Source organism: Rhinolophus sinicus, chromosome 17 (genome assembly GCF_057876585.1).
Source record: "Rhinolophus sinicus isolate RSI-liver-muscle chromosome 17, RSI-T2T, whole genome shotgun sequence".
Lineage (NCBI taxonomy): Eukaryota > Metazoa > Chordata > Mammalia > Chiroptera > Rhinolophidae > Rhinolophus > Rhinolophus sinicus.
This window is the reverse complement of record NC_142517.1, coordinates 138,414,531-138,431,572: the sequence shown is the minus strand read 5'-3', so window position 1 is coordinate 138,431,572 and position 17,042 is coordinate 138,414,531. Positions and strand designations below refer to the sequence as shown.

The window sequence follows — 17,042 nt, the reverse complement described above, 5'->3', positions numbered from 1 at the left end:
AACAGTTTTAGACTGTATTTGATGTCGTGCTGCATGTTGGTAATACTGTAAAAAAAAACCCACTGTATTTTCATTTTCTCTGTCTTTTCTCTTTTTTTAAATAGATGAGAATAACGTGTTTTGTTTATTAAAAAGAAAACCTAAGGAGAATTGTCAAACATTTCTTTTGGAAAGTACCACCACTCCACCCTTTGAATAACTTTGGCAGATAATGTTTGGGCAAATGCAGGGCCAATTCCATAGTGATACCTATTTGAACATGTAGAATCATGTAAATAATAGCCTTCGCAGGGACAACATCTTTGGACTGCATGCATTTTTCTTTCTACTCAAACCATATTTCTCCGAAAATAAGACCTAGCCGGACCATTAGCTCTAATGTGTCTTCTGGAGCAAAAATTAATATAAGACCCGGTCTTATTTCACTATAAGACCCGGTCTTATTTCACTATAAGACCCGGTCTTATTTCACTATAAGACCAGTTGTTATCTAACATAGTATAAGACTGGGTCTTAATTTTTGCTCCAAAAGACGCATTACAGCTGATGGTCCCACTAGGTCTTATTTTCAGAGAAACAGTACTATTACTGAAAACAACTGTAGGGTAGAGTAGGATGATGCGTAATTTATCAGTAGGTAAATAATTTTACATCTGTTATTGTTGCTCCTTATGTCAGTTCTTGTCTACCTGGTGTAACCACAGCTGTTGTTATCACACTAAGTTCTTAAATTGATTTTTAAGACCAAAAATACATTAAGACCCCCATACCTTTCAGGAGGTGAGATATGGAATTATTCTGGTGCCCTGAGCATCCATGGCTCACAGAGGTATGGTGTCTCACTATACCCTTGACGTGTACTCAGTCTGGCTACAGTATAAAATTAGGAGATTCTCATTTTTAAAAGCACTTTACTCATGAGGAGTTTTGAACTATATGGCATGAGCATCTTAATGAAGTATGTGAAACATCTGCAAAATATCAACATACGAGTAGGTTTAGATGGAATTAGGATATAGAATCAGACAATTAGTAAGAAATAGTAAGAATATGTAGTCCTTTTCCCCCCACACTTGTGAAGATCATACGTAAACGATTCCACAGCCTTTCTTCAGTAACTGTTTTGTAGTCCCTAGAGTTGATATGTTTCCTGTATGGTTCCTTTTTGTATTCCAGATCCCTTGTGGACCTGGAGCCTTCTCTTATGCCTGCTTAAGAACTCTAACAGCTTGGCCATCTCCCTCTCCTTGCCATCCCTGTTTTCCTTAGGGAGGTGGGACCTGTTCTTTTCCACAGTGGATGTTGGGGTCCTGCTTCATCCATAGCAGAACTTATAGAGCCAATATACTGAGATACTGCCTTCTGGACTTGCGCTCACTGGTTTGAGCCCTTAGATGCTGAGCACAGGCCAGCTGAAAGCTGGGTTCTTTGGCTATTATAATTTGGGAATTTGGGCCCCCCTTGAGGGTCAACTTTTTATTTACATCAGGTGCTTGAGGATACCCTGGATTTATCCAGTCATAAATTTGATCTCTTTCCTGACTGCCTTGCTGTTGGGTTCTCTGCCTCCTTGACTCACTAAAGTTGAGTCACTTAATGGGTGATTTTTATTCAATTTCAGTGGTAGCTAATTTCAAGTGTTTTTCTACCCATGTCTTTGTTTTGAGCTTTCATTTGACTGAGTATCTGTTATACTTTCTGATGTACCAAGTTTGTTCATTATCTATCTTTCCTCCTAGACTGTGTACCCTGAGTGTTGGGACTAAATCTGTGCTGTTTGTGTCAGTGTCCTCTGCACTCAGTACAATGCCTATCACATAGCAGGTGATAAATAAATATTGAATAGATATAAATTCATCCCAACAGTAAGTCTATTATCAGTATGGGAAGCCAGTGTTCACATAGAAATTTAGAATTCATGTAAGAAGTGTATACATTTCATTGCCATCATTAGGAGTAGAGAGTCTGTGTATTTTAAATTTTAATCATATCCATATAAAGAAATACCTTATAGTCATCTGGCAGGGAATCAATTTAAGGAGAAAAGGTATATAATTTTCACCATGTATTGTTAGGTGTTGCACATTTCAATTTTTGTTGAGTTTGATTAATATATATTTTATGTTTCTTACACATAGAAGTTTTATGACACTATAAAGAAGTAAGTTTAATGGCCCTATTTTTGTTCATTAGTAATTATACAATAAAGAGTAAATTTTCATTAAAAGGTTCTTAAATGCCTGCTCATAAAAAAGAGAGACCTCTTTGATTTTGTTCTCCCTACAATCCCAGTTACTGTATTGAGGCAAGTCATCAAACTCTTTAGTAGTTTAAACCTTTAATTTGGTTACAGAACTGTAGTTATGTATCGAATACCCAAATTACCATGTCTTTAACAAGTAATGCAAACACTATATTAAAAAGGTAATGACCATAACTTTTCTTGGAGAATATCTTGTGCTAATTTTTTAAAGAGGACTTTTGAACTAAATTTCCTGTGAAGGCCAAAATGTCTCATACCTTTAATGTATGTATATGTGTAGAGGAGGGGGTGGTAATTTTTGTAGTGGTATTTTTAAGTGGACAGTTTACTAATTATGTTGAGATAAACACTTTACAACTCTAAAAGGAAAACTTCAATTATCTGAATGAAATGAGGTACATGAAATTAATTCAGATAAGTGGGGGAATCCTTAGTGTAAATGATGCATGTCAAGGGATGTGACCTCAATCTTGAATTTTTCTTTTCTCTATATCTGTCAGCTGCTTTTACATTACTAGATTGCGATTCTTTTGGTCCTGCCAGGAATCACTGATGGGAGGAAGTAAAGTTTGTTCAGTAGTTTTTTGTTTTGTTTTTTCCCTTTGCCACAGAGGGAATCCAGAATGTGGTATTCTGTGACAAGTATAATAGCTCATCTCTCGCTTGTACTGCCTGCCCTTTTAGGTGGTACACCACAGCCTTCCATTTTGTCACCTTGCTGTCAAATGTCAAATGTGTGTGAGGACTCCTTGAGAATACAGTTTGTTTGAAATTAAAGACACACTCCTCTGTCCAATCTCAAGATGTTTATGCTTCCTAAAGTTGATTTACAGTAAGGTATAAGGGTGAATAGAACTATATAAACTTTGATTCCTTCCCTGAGCTCCTTAGGGTTTAATATTAAGCAGTGTCTTGCAAAGTAGGCCCTTAAAGTAGAAACACATATTGGGACATAACCCCTGACATTTACAGATCCTAACTTGAAATGAAAATTTTACTGATTAATTCGAGTTTAGGAAAAAGTTTTAGGAAAATGATTGCTGCTGCCATTTACTAAGGTTTGCAGCATCCCTAGGCTTCTGGCATCTGAAAGCTACTGTGTAATCTGTATATAGCCTGTGTAGCTGTGATGACAGATTCCTCTAGGATTTTGTTGTTGTTGTTGTTTTGCTTTTAAAGAGAGGTATGCTTATCACAGCCCCAGCTGTGTGTGCTGACACCTCTGTAAGTGAATTGTACTTCTTTCCTCAACATTACCTGTGGATGCTGTACCTAAAGTACCTGAGAACATGGGTCATTTTCAGCATGTACGAACTTCCTTTTCACCTGTTTGAAATACAAGATGATTCATTCATATCTTGAATGCCTTTGGTGGAATGGGTATGTTATCAGCAAGCTTTGCATCCAGATCTCCTGAGTAATTCCTAGGTCATTGTCTCAGACCTTAAAATACACGCAGGCTGTGTGATTGAATAGTTTAGACTTCAGGGTCAGTCCAAACTGATTTCGATGCTGTGCTGTTTATGAGTGGCTTGTCTTTGGGGTAAGTTAGTATTTTTCTGGGTTTTAGTTTCCTCATCTAATATTAGGATGTCACCTGGGTGTACTGAATGTTTTTTAAAAGAGTGATCTTAGCTGCATTGATTTGTTGTCATATGCAGATAAGTGTTTAATAATGTGAATTAATGAACTATTTACCTAGGTCATTGACTATTTTATAAAAGAAAGTAGGTTTTGTTCCGTTTGATAGCAGAGATAGTCAAAGTAGTAAAAATCTTTCCAAGTAGGGTTCTTGTTCAGATGATATTAAAATTATGTAAGACTCTTGTAACCATGTCTATTTATATACAAAGGATATGCTGATGTGTAGTATACAGAGGCAGAATATGGAGTATACTCATTGGAGTACAGCAGACTTGCATTTGTATATAGATGATCCAACAGTTGGGTCACATTGGGTAGGGTACATTACTTTTTGATTCAAAATTTTCATCTGAAAAATGGGTAATAAAAGTATAAAGAATTACAAAGGTTAAAAAAGGATAATTAAAAAGGTTGTTACAAAGATTGAAGAGATGAGATATGCAAAATACTTAGTAATAACTGAATCCATAAATACCAATGGTTGTTGCCGTGACTTTGGACAACTGACTTCCCCTCTCTACCTCAGGTTTCCTTATCTGTTACATGAATATATCAAATAACTAATAGAGTTATGATTATTAAATGAGATAATACATGCAAGTGCTCATTAAATGTTAATTGCTATTGTTATTTGTATTATTCAGTTCAGAGCACATTGGACCAGTTTTGAGTTAAAAAGTAAAGAATTTGTGCAGATATGTAATATATTTCTTATGTGGGGGATATTTAACATGGATTTGGGGATGGCAACCTTATTCATAGCTTTCAGTGTTTCCTTAAGACAATAGTTCTCAAATGGTGTACAAACCTGTGCGGGTCACTGAGACCCTTTCAGGGGGTCCACGAGGCTAAAACTATTTTCATAGTAACACTTTTGCTTTTTCCACTGCTTTGACATTTGTCCGGATGATAGGAAGACATTGGCAGGTAAAACTGGGCATTTTGGTAGATATTAAATGTCCATGGCACCAAACTGGACTAGTATTCATCATATTCTTCGCTGCCATGCATTCATAGTTTAAAAAACAAATTTTACTTAATGTCCTTGATGAAACCGTAAAAATTAATTTTATTAGATCTTCATCCTTGAGTACACTTTGTTTTAATACTCTGTGTGATGAGATAGGAAATAATGTACTTCTGATGGATATCCAGAGCCAACTTGGTTAGCTCAAGGAAAACTCAGGTGATTTTTTGAGTTGCTAGCTGTACTAGCCATATTTTGCATGAAACGTCATTTTTACTTGAAAGAATGACTACCAGACAACTGTGATTATTTTGCCTTAGATATTTGGCACTCATTTTCTGGTAATGAACAAAGTGAGCCTGTCACTTCAGATAAAACAACACAGTATTTGTTGCCAATGATAAAATTTGAGCTTTCAAGTGAAAATTAAAATTTTGGTTAGCTTGTATCACCTGCTGTGCTCTTGTTAGCTCCCAATACATAAAGATGTTTCTGATGGGATGGATAGTGATATTAATGAATGTGAGGTTTTGCTGTGGTATTAATGAATTATGTTAAGGTTTGGAATATCTTCATAACTCAGTGAACCAATATTTTCAAAGTGACCAGTGTTACTAAATTATGGGTAAAAGACCCTTATAAAAAGCAAGTAACAGCATACAAAATGTTTATGTGATATTAGATTCCATATTATAGCTAACTCTTGAACTCCTACCTGTCAAGCTTTGGTGTAGTATCAAAAAAGAACATCCACAGTTATCTAAGGCTATTAATGTTAACATGTACTTCCTTTTTTCTCACTACATAAGTGTTTGGGGCTACTTTTTTTCACGCAGTTGAATCAGAACAGTGTTTCACAACAAATTGAATGTGGAAGCAGATAAGAAAATCCAGCTGTCTTCTATTAAGCTAGATATGACAGAAATTTGCAAAATTTGTAAAACAATACCATTTTTGTCACTAAGCTTTTTTTTTGTTTAGGAAACTTTTCATAAAATGTTATTTGTCATGTTAAATGTTATTCAAATTGTTAACTGAATTTAAATTTTTTAATTTAATTTTTAATATGGTAAATATTGATAATTATACCTCACATTAACAAAAGCTCTTAGGAGTCCTCAATTTTTGAGAACTCAAAGGAGTCCTGATACTAAAATGTTTAAGAAGTGTTTCTTTAAGGGAAGAAGGTTAGATTCATCAAATACGTGAAGTTCTAAAGTTTTAATCTGTTGAGTATTCCTTTGGAATATGAACTACATGCCTCTAGTTTGTTTTCCTGGTTTTAAGGATATGTCACTGGACTTTCATGTCATTACTCAAATGGGCAGAGGGTTCCTGTATGTGTTTTAAAGAAGATTTTTATTTCTATTTAAGATTGTTGTTACCTATATAGTTGATACCCAGGATTGAGATATGGTTAATGGTCTTCCAATCAGCGTATTCATTCTTGATAGCATTTTTTTGGTTTTGAGCTGTTCGTGCAATTTTCAGAAGTGTTTACTATGGCAAGCTACTTCAAGATTGTAGTGAAATTTTCTTCGCTTAAAACAAAACAAAACAAAACACAACAAAAACAAACAAAAATACTATTTTTTTGAAGCCTTTACACTAGGTTTACTCTGTCAACTGTAAAGTCTTCCTGATATTTCATAGCTACTTTTTAGACAGTTCACAACTTACGAATGTGAATTAGTTATCTGCAACAATAGAATATGAATCACATATGTGTTCTAGAATGCCAGTAATATGATGGGCATAGTCTCATTAATAGTTCCTAGTCTCATTGAACTATTAATATAGTCCTGTGGGGAATTATATTCTGACTTCTAGAAATCTAGCTAAATACATTTGTCCATTGCAGTCGAACAGTGGTAAGAAACTCTCCTTTCCCCCTTACAAAAGAAAACAGGCATGCTATAAAGCTTTAAGAGAAGCAAGAGATACCTCATTCTGAAGCCGTGCTCAAGAGACACAGGTATCTTAGGCATCCCACGTGGGTAGAGGGTGGTGGGTAACACTCTCAGATGAAGTAGGTATAGAAACCTTTGCTAACTAGCCGTGGTGGAGGGAAAAAGAAGGTGTGCTGCTTGGAGGTGATGTATTCCCTTTTGAGGCAGTTGTTAATAAGTGAGAGATGTCTTAATATGGGTAGTCCTAGGTTGGGAAATCTGTCTATATAGAGTTTGTTTTGTTGTGCTCTTACATTTGGTTATTGTGTGAACTGAGCTCAAGAAACAGAATGGTAAGCCAACTGGGAAGGTTGACTTCATAGGTTTGTAGGTCAGAGGTTTAAATGTAAAAGGAAATCGATCAACTGAAGGGCCAGTCATGATCAGGAAGAGTAGTGGAGGCCAGGAGAGTGTAGGAATATGTAAGCTGTTCACAAGGGTCCCACACAAATTCACATTGCAGGGTGGTTGTTAGAGCAGGTGATTAGATGGCACAGTGCAGCCCAAGAATGCTGTGATTCAGCCTACTGTCCTAGGGTCTCTGGTAGGAAATACAGACTTTTAAGACTATTATGGAAAATGTTGATAGAAAGCGGAAATCCAGAACCAGTAGAACTTGGGGACAGAGAAAAAGCCAACGTTGGAGAATTAGAATTTGACCTGAAACCGAGCTCTTTGCCTTCATTCTGCACAAGGGCAATATTGACCCCTTGGATTGAGAGGCAAGGCTGAGCCAAAGTAGAAAGTAAAGTGATTATAGCAGTGGAGTGACAGGCCTACCCAAGAAATACAGTCATGCTTAATGATGGGGGTACATTCTGAGAAATGAGCTGCTAGGCTATTTCGTTGTTGTGCGAGCATCAAAGTGCACTTGTACAAACCAAGATGGTGTATACCTGCTACACACCTAGGCTGTGTGGTATAGCCTATTGCTCCTAGGCTATAAGCCTGTACAGCATATTACTGTACTGAATACTGTACACAATGGTAAGTATTTGTGTCTAAACATAAAAAATAACACAGTAAACATATTGTATAAAAGGTAAAAATGGGTACACCTGTATAGGGCACTTCCCATGAATGGATCTTGCAGGAACAGAAGTTGTTCTGGGTGAGTCAGTGAGTGGTGAGTGAATGTGAAGGCCTAGGACATTACACTACTGTAATCTAGAAACATGGTACACTTAGTTTACACTCAGCTTATTAAAATATTTTTCTTCAATAATTAATTTTAGCTTACTGTAACTTTAATTTATAAACTTAAAAAATTTCAACTTTTTACACTTGTAATAATAGCTTAAAACAAACACATTGTAAAGCTTTACAAAAATGTTTATGTCCTTATTCTGTAAGCTTTTTTCTATTTTTAATTTTTTTTTTTCCTTTTGAAACATTTTTTCTTAAAAACTAAGAGATAAACACACGCATGAGCCATGGCCGACACAGAGTCAGGAGCACTGGTCTCACTGTCTTCACCTTCACATCTTGTCCCACTGGAAGGTCTTCAGGGGCAATGACAGGTGTGGAGCTGTCATCTCGTAAGATAACTAGGCCTTCTGGAAGACCTGAAGGGCCTGCCTGCAGCTCTTCTTGAGAAGGTGCCCCTCTTTTCAGAAATACATCCATGGTAGTTTGCTTGGTTGGTTTCTGTTTTTCATCATAGATTTGCTTATGAGCAGATAATGCACCATGTTCATTCCTCTCTATCAAGTGAAAACTTCAGTATTGGGGACCATGTTTTCAGATGTAAGGAGCTGCTTGCGGTCTGGAAAAGCTTCTGCCAAACTCTTCGCTGTGAATTTTCTTGGGGTTTCTTCTTAAGGGACCACTCTTGTAGGTGCAGGTGCGGTCTGGCATTATGCGGTGCATGACTGTTAAATGAGTGGATGGAAGTATGGCAGGGGAACAACTGGATCGTGACAATCAGGTTCTTTACACAAGAGGCACTAGGTATCATATTACCTCCTCACTAAATATCCTCTATGCCAGGGGTCAGCAAACTTACTTAAAGCACCAGATAGTAAGTATTTTGGCCTTTATGGGTCAGCTGGTCTCTGCTGCACCTACTTAATTCTGCCATTGTAGCGTGAAAGCAGCCACAGAAAAATACATAAATGAATGAGTAGCTACATTCCAATTAAACCTTATTTATGGAGATTGAAATTTGAATTCATACAATTTTCACATGTCACAAATTATTAGTCATTTAAAAAAAAGCTTTTCAACCGTTAAAAATATAAAACTCATTCTTAGGTCATGGCTGTACGAGAAAGAATAGCAGTGGGCTGCATTTCGGCTCTCGGGATCAAGTTTGCTGACCTGTTTTACGCAAAGAAATGACTATCAGTTATGATGCAGAAAGCTTAGCATTACTGAAATAGATGTTCTCAAGACAATGCTGTTGGTGACACTGTCTTGTTTTATAGGTGACACTGATGATAAAAACCCCTTCAAGAAGGTAGATGTGACATCTGCAGCAGGTTCAAATCTCTCAGCTATAAGACAAACTGGATCCTTCGTAAAGATTTTCGTCTATTATGCACAGAGAGCCAAAACCCGTTACTGAAATTGTCTGGGTGAGCTGCCTGCTGGGTCCAGTGATGCACTAGTACTCAAAGAAGTTGAAAAAGAAGGCGCGCATATCTTTGGATGACTGACAGTGTGACACTAATATGGCATCAAGCCCCATTGTGATTCCAAGGACTTTGTGACTAAATAAAAATTATTTGTGTGTGTGTGTGTGTGTGTGTGTGTGTGGGTGGGTGTGTGATGGAGATGATTGAGTAAATTTGATCTTGGGGAACGTGGAATGTATTATCATTTCATAATGACATATGGTAATTGCTTTGGTACCTGATCTTTTAAGTTCCTGACTATGGAACTTATGTAGTTATCACTTTTTATTATTGGGTTCTGTTACTCTAAGGGTAATATGTAAAGAAAAACATCTGCTTTACCTAAAAAAGGTTAATTTAAGGACTGTGATGTTTTTTCTTTTTTTAAATTTTTATTAAATTTATTTGGGGAGGACTGATTTTCACATGGAAATTTTTAGTTAGGAGATTCTTGAAATTTTGCTCTCCCCCACATTATTTAAAATGTTTCTATTTACAAAAAAACCTACTGTACCCAGAATTTTGTAGGGAAACATGATTTTGTGTAGGCTCTTGAACTCAGTAGTAAGTACAAAAATCATGCTGTACAGTATTAATGTACATAGAACAGTTAATAAATTAATAACTACTAATGAAGTTAATATCTTCAGACCTGTTAACTAAATTTACTTAAAATGATTTAACGAGCAGGTGTGAAATGGAAATAACTTACGTGTTTTCTTAAACTATTAGAATCACAAGAAAAGTGGAACATGAAAGTCTTTTCTGAACCAAATCAGTATTTTATTTGGTTAGAGTCCCTGCTTTTGGTATGCATCTATTTATGTCAGTTATAGAGGATTTGAAAGCAGGGCTGGGAAATTAGGTGGGTAGATTCTCTCTGAGTTGAATCTCATTTCTTTCCTCTGAATCTTGAACTTTTTTTTTTTTTTCATCTTAGCTTTCAACAAAAACTCTCACAGCCCAGCATACAAAACATAGGTTACATTTCATATAGTTCATGAAGCTCATGTACAAACAGAAAAAGGTTCCCTCGACAAGTCAGATGAGAGATCAGGACTATACAATAGCTTTATGTGGAATTGATTTCATTTCATAGTTTTTAAGCTGTTTTTCATTGAAGCAATGCCTGTAACTGAAAGACAGGTGTGGTGTAGCACTTGAATAGCTTAAACTTTGGAGTCTGGAATGAAAGGGGGATGTTCTTAGACGATTAGATCCTAAAACTCAGGGATTTTGAAATGAAATATTTTGTGACTCATTTATGGTGCCATAATTGAACTGCCCTGCGGATTTTATTTGTGATTATTGTGATTAACATTTGTAAAACTGCCATTTTCATATGTAAGATATTTAAGGAAGGACTATGATTGTGTGTGTGTGTGTGTGTGTGTGTGTGTGTAAATAAAGCAGCAAACACCACTTTTATAGATAGGATACGTTTAATAAATACATGGATTTTACAATGATAACCATTTAAATCAGGAATTCCATTGTGGTCTTCTGGGGAGAGAACATTAGAGTACTTTGTAGCTTGCCATTATTATTTTTATCTCTACAGTAAACCTTTTTCAAAAGAAAATGTACAGAAGAATGCATAAATGTAGCTTGAAAGATTGTAGGTATTCTTATTTCACCTGTTATTAAAATTGAGAAGACATAAATGAGTATGAAAAACTAGTTTATTGCAGAAAGGAAGTGCTATTTGTGGCCATTTGAAAGTATAGTTGCAGAAAAGCATCTGTATTAATCTTTTAATGGTTTTTGAGCCAATTAATTGATTTGTATATAATCAGGAGAACAAGAAAATACAGGTGTTTAAAACTAGTTTTGTATCAGTCGTCAAAAGAAAATTTAGTTCTCTGCCCCCTATCCCTCCCATGTGGTTGGTTCTTACGAATGGATTTCTGAGATGACATTGGGATTTAGAATTTTGAGAACTCATCAATTACATCTTTTTGTCCACTGACTTATATAGAACTTGTTTAGTGATATTTATAGGAGATGAGAAAGGTAGTGATCCTGACTTTCATGGACTTCAAAAAAGACTTGGAAGAAAGATTAAGGTAAGGATATAGTACGCATACATTACTGTATTATTTTAGTAGAGCAGTGATTGTTTAGGTAGTTCCTTCCCCCGCTGCCTTTCCCCCCTAACTTTATAATTGCTGGTTAAAGCTGCTTTTTCTTAAGGCGAGTGGGAGATGATTTTGTGAATGGGGAAAGTGAGGCTATTGTAGACATTGGGAAATTACTGGAATGTAAAGGACAGAATAAGATTGTAAATGTGACAGGTAATAAGATCATAAATGTACACTTTTTGGGTTGATAAAGGTGCTAGAGTAAGGCTATCAGTGGAATAGTTTGGTTTATTATTACTATGTACTATTTATTGAAAGCTGCCTGTATACTAGACATTGAGTAAGACACTTGGCAGAAGTTATTTCTAATACTTTCCACAACCTTGAAAGCAGGTGCAGCTATCCCAATTTCCTGATGATGAAACTAGAAGTTAAGTGATAGAGCCAAGGTCTTAGAGTAAGAAGAAACAGCCTCAGAAATATAGAGAAAAAAACTAAAGGTTGCTAGATGGGAGGTGGGTGGGGACGAGGGGGAAGCTGAGGGGATTAGAAAGCACAAATTGGTAATCACAAAATTGCCGCGGGGATATGAAAGATGGTTTGGGAATATAATCACTAAAGATTTTGTAGGGTATCTGATGGACACTTGTCTCATTAGGGAGACCACTTCATGGACAGTGTAGGTGTCTGATAAGTGCAGTGTACACCTGAAGCTGAATAATAATGAATGTCAATTACAATTTAATATATATATATATGGACACAGAATGTGGAGTACAGCATAGGGAATAGACTCAATGGAGCTGTAACAGCTATATATGATGTCAGGGGTAGTAGATTGGGGGAGGGGGGTTATCACTGAGGAGTGTAAATGTCTATTACATTGTTTTGTGCACCTGAAACTAATAAAAAAAAAAAGTGAAGATAATATTACAGTTTCTGGCTCATTTTGTGCAGCGACCTTTCCTTTCCAGTGATTGTCTGATAAATAAAAAAAAAGTAATTTGAAAGGCCAGTATACATTATAGGAAGATTTTAAGATGAACGGTTTTCAACACAAATGACTTCATGTTGGTGTTATAGAAAGATGTTGGGGCTTCCTTGGAGAAAGCAGTGAGATGATACATTTGCATATATTGTATCTAGACTACAACTCTTCCAACTGTTTTATGTGTTACTTTTCATATAATTAGTATAGTGTTGTATAGCTGTATTTTCAGATGTAAGTGATGCCATGATACAAAATCCACATATGAAGGGTGGGTGACAATGAGCTGCCACAGCGACTTACATACATATAGTACCTCAGCTGAATTGGATCAACTCCAGTAGCATATGTAGAAAAAGTCCTTGAAGGCGACCTGATACAGTCAAAGGTGACTACCAAACGGTTTGCTGCAGGAATGATAACTGGGTAGCAGTGTCATGAAGACCATTACAATGAGAACTGGAAATGTTTACGGGCTTTTGCAAGGAGACTCACACAGCCCTGAACAAACATCTTGGAAAGGACAGCTTCAGTCATTTGGTTAGGAACTGTATCTTAGCGTTTTTAACTGTAAACGATAACTACAACAATAGGGCTTTGGAGTCACATCATCTAATTATATTTTTTAAGGTATAGAGGGAAATGATAAGGTATCTTTGGCTTTGTCATTCAGTTGGTCTTGTGGAGGTTTGAAGTAAAAAAAGTACAGCCGAGTGGCAGCAGGTAAAGTGGCCTAAATGTGAGTACTTTGGCATCTTGGTGAGGGGTGTTGTAATGACAGGAAAAAAAAATACTGAAATTGGACTCAAAATATTAGAATGGAAAATATTTTTTTTTAATTGCTTAAAAATACAGAAAAAGTTTAGCATGCAGGTCATGGGCAAACAAGGCAGTAGGACAAAGGGTAAGAAGTAAGGAGAGTTACTCAAGAGTGAAGTGGTGGGCCAGCCCGGTGGCTCAGGTGGTTAGAGCGCCATGATCCTAACTCCGAAGGCTGCCTGTTTGAAACATTCCCACATGGGCCAGTGGGCTCTCAACCACAAGGTTGCCAGTTCGAGTCCTCTAGTCCCTCAAGGGATGGTGGGCAGCGCCCCCTGCAACTAAGATTGAACACTGCATCTTGAGATGAGCTGCCACTGAGCTGCTGCTGAGCTCCCAAATAGCTCAGTTGGTTGGAGCATGCCCTCTCAACCACAAGGTTGCCGTTCGACTCCTGCAAGGGATGGTGGGCTCTGCCCCCTGCAACTAGCAACGGCAACTGGACCTGGAGCTGACCTGCACCCTCCACAACTAAGACTGAAAGGACAACAACTTGTCTTGGAAAAAAAGGCCTGGAAGTGCACACTGTTCCCCAATAAAGTCCTGTTCCCCTTCCCCAATAATATCTTAAAAAAAAAAAAAAAAAAAAAGCGAAGTGGTTATATGATACTCCTAGGTAGAGTTTTTACTTAATAAAAGAGAAAACTTAGGAAGAGATCAGGAAAAGTGATTTAGAAAAAGGTGTTACTGAAATAGGGTACTACACTCCTCAAAGATTGCTAGGAGGCCGAGAAAATATTCGATGGGGGAGGGGAGAGTTATCTTTAACATGAAGTTGTATTCATATTTTATGGTTGTCAGAACCATAATGGTCCTCATGAACTCCCAAGAAAAAGACAAGCTGATTACTCTCAGTCATCCTGGGAACCCCTATGTTGTGATAGACTGAATTTATCCTGACGTCCTTGGAGCAGTGGCTAACCACCTTAGACTTGGATTTGTGTTTTAGATTTAGTTTTTAAGTTTATTATGGTTATTACCAATATCTATTCAGCTTTTGGCAAGAGATTACAAACTTTACATTAGCTGGGTATCCCTGACATCATCTAGGAGTAAGATATCAGAGGTGATTTAAATCAGTTTTATTGGTTGTAATTTATATATAAAAATCAAATTTTAAATGTACAGTTGATGAATTTTGACGTGTAGATCCATATACCTGCCCTCTATTCAAGAAATAGAATATTTTAACACCCCCAAAAGTTCCCTTATGCCTCTTCAATCAGTCCTTCCCTCTCCTCTCCGTAGACAGCCACTGTTCCGATTTCTATTTCTGTAGGTTAGTAAGCTGCTTCCTGAACTTTTTATACATGGAATCATAGAGTATGTACTTTTTTTTTTTTTTTTTTTACTGGCTTCTTTAGTGTAATGGTTTTGAGATGTGTATCCATGTTGTGTGTATTAATAGTTCATTCTGTTTTGTTGCTGAGTACTGTTTTATTTTACCACAATTTGCGTATCCATTTTTCTGTTAATGGACTTTTGATTTTTTTTCTGCTTTTTGGCAATAGTGAATAAAGCTGCTATAAACAGAATTTTTGTATAAGTCTTTGTGGACATATATTTTAATTTCTCTAGGTTAAATACCTAGGAATGGACTTTTTCTGTCATAGAATTGGTGTATGTTTTAACTTAGAAGTTTATGTGTAACTTTATAACGTCTCCAAAGTGGTTACACCATCTCCACCATCCTTTTTTAGTTCAAGTCTGTAAATCTCTACCATTTGTCTAGGTATAAGTTTTGGTTTGTACTAAATGACATTGCTATAGGCATAGAGCTTTTATGAATATTCTTAACGTAATAACTGGAATCTGGTAATTTAAAAAAAAATCGTAATACATTATAGCATATCACTTAAATAGATATAGGTTCCCTTCTGTATCTATTTGAAAGAGCATTTCTATGAAAGGTTCTGTAAATTCAAATGGAGTAAAGTGAAGAAACAATTACCGTTAATTTAAAAGTGAAAATCCTCTTTGGATTTTTTTTGGTTAGCGAAAACTGGTACTAATGTAGATTTTTTCTAAAGGCAAAGTGGCATAAAGCAAATTTTCGAAAAGTAGGGGTACTTGTATGCAATTATTGACTTGGTTTGTTGTACAGCATTTTAAATTTTCATTTTATGTTGTAGGTAACATGTTTTAATCTGAATTTTAAACTGGGAATTCTTCATTTTATGCAGTGGTTCTTCATTAAATGTATATATAATTAAATGAATTGTTAGAATATGAGTAATATATTAATCTACTAAGGTAAAATTTGTTTGACCAGATGAGGAATCTTCTTTTTTTCCTTCTTGATCTATTTAGTCAATATCTCCCCCTTTTTCTGTAAATCTTTCACATTGAGTTGCTTAAAATGAATAGTCCCTTATAGACAGTATATGTAATGTAGGGGAAATTGTACCTAAGATAATAGGATGGCAACTAGCACTTGTTGGTTTCAGGATTTTAGCTAAAGTTCCAAAGCTGAAAATAAAGATTGATTTTATAGAGGGATGTTGGCCTTAGTAAAAGAATACAACAGCAGCACCCACTCCCATATATAAGAAAAATTAGGAAAGGGGTATTACAAGTATTCAGGTGAAGAATTGTTAATCTAGTGGGGAATTCTGTGACATTTCCATTTCTCCCCAAAAGGACCTTTTGTTCCCAGCTCAGAATTTGGGTTTGTCTTCCAGAAGTGTGGATGGTATTTAATTTCTTGTCCGGATGTTTAACGAGCTCCATAATCTTGTTTCTTGATGCTACAATGGCACCTTCCAGAGAGTTCTTGACAGAGCTCTATATTTTGTAGAGTCTGGGGCATTCCTGAACATAGTCTTGTTTCTGGCGGGGAGAAGAGTGGAACAGGTGAGGTGACGTGGTGAGTGAAAGGGCGGTAGTGAAAAGAGTTGGGATTTGTTCATCGGGTGTGGTACGAAGACATGAACTTTGTTTTGTGAAGCAAGTAGAGCAGGGGTGTCCAAGCTTTTTCCAGCGGTTTTCTCTAAGGGCCATGTGTGGTAAAATACAAACAGCCAGGCCACTCACTCGAGGTGAAGTACGTATTGCCTCATCTGGTTTATTTAAGTAAACTAAATATATTTTTGGAATTTGCTACGGGCCAATTAACAATGGATCGCAGGCCGCAGTTGGCCCATGGACCGCAGTTTGGACATCGCTGAAGTAGACCCTGTGGAAATTGACCAGCTTTGAATTATCTTGATGGATCCCGCCAAGGAGGGCTGCCAGCTTGCCAGATGAGGGTAGGACAGCAGGAGATCAGCCAGTCAGAGAATGCGTCCCCACCCCAGGGCACTATGTGGGTGGAGGGAGCAGCTTCTCTGCTTGCTGTAACTTCTGGTCACCCTGCTGTGAAGGCTGAAATGCACTGTCCAACTGGGGCTCCTTTGAGAAGGAGAAGGTACTAACTATTAATAATTACACAAGGATGGCAGATTGTCCTGCTTCCTGGCCATTTAGTAAAACCCCATGGAATGAGGCACACAGGCCGTTTGTCCCCCTTCCTCTGCCTAACCTGATCTGAAGGAACCAGAAAGTGAGGAAGGAAGTGGAGAAAAGTAAAAGAGCCAGGAAGAATATTGGGGGAAAACACACACCGAAAACCATTCTTTCTCTTGGCTGGCCTGGGTTTATGTGGGGGTACATGAATACTCTTTGAATAAGATAGGAAATTGAAGGCATAAACTGGACTCGACTCTCTTTTACAATAC

General features: G+C 36.8%; 1 protein-coding gene across 7 annotated transcripts in view; it reads left to right on the top strand.

Moving 5' to 3' along the window:
- QTMAN (queuosine-tRNA mannosyltransferase) overlaps positions 1-17,042 on the top strand; it is a 363,467-nt gene that overhangs the window by 2,831 nt on the left and 343,594 nt on the right. The window contains exons 1-2 of one of the 7 annotated variants that reach the window (XM_088794460.1): positions 476-6,849; positions 9,250-9,399. The exons of 5 other annotated variants lie outside the window; for them this stretch is intronic. The gene's annotated coding sequence lies outside the window, so the exon portion shown is untranslated. Of the gene's footprint in view, positions 1-475; positions 6,850-9,249; positions 9,400-17,042 lie in introns of those variants that run through there. One more of the 7 variants, XM_088794459.1, reaches the window with a different exon arrangement.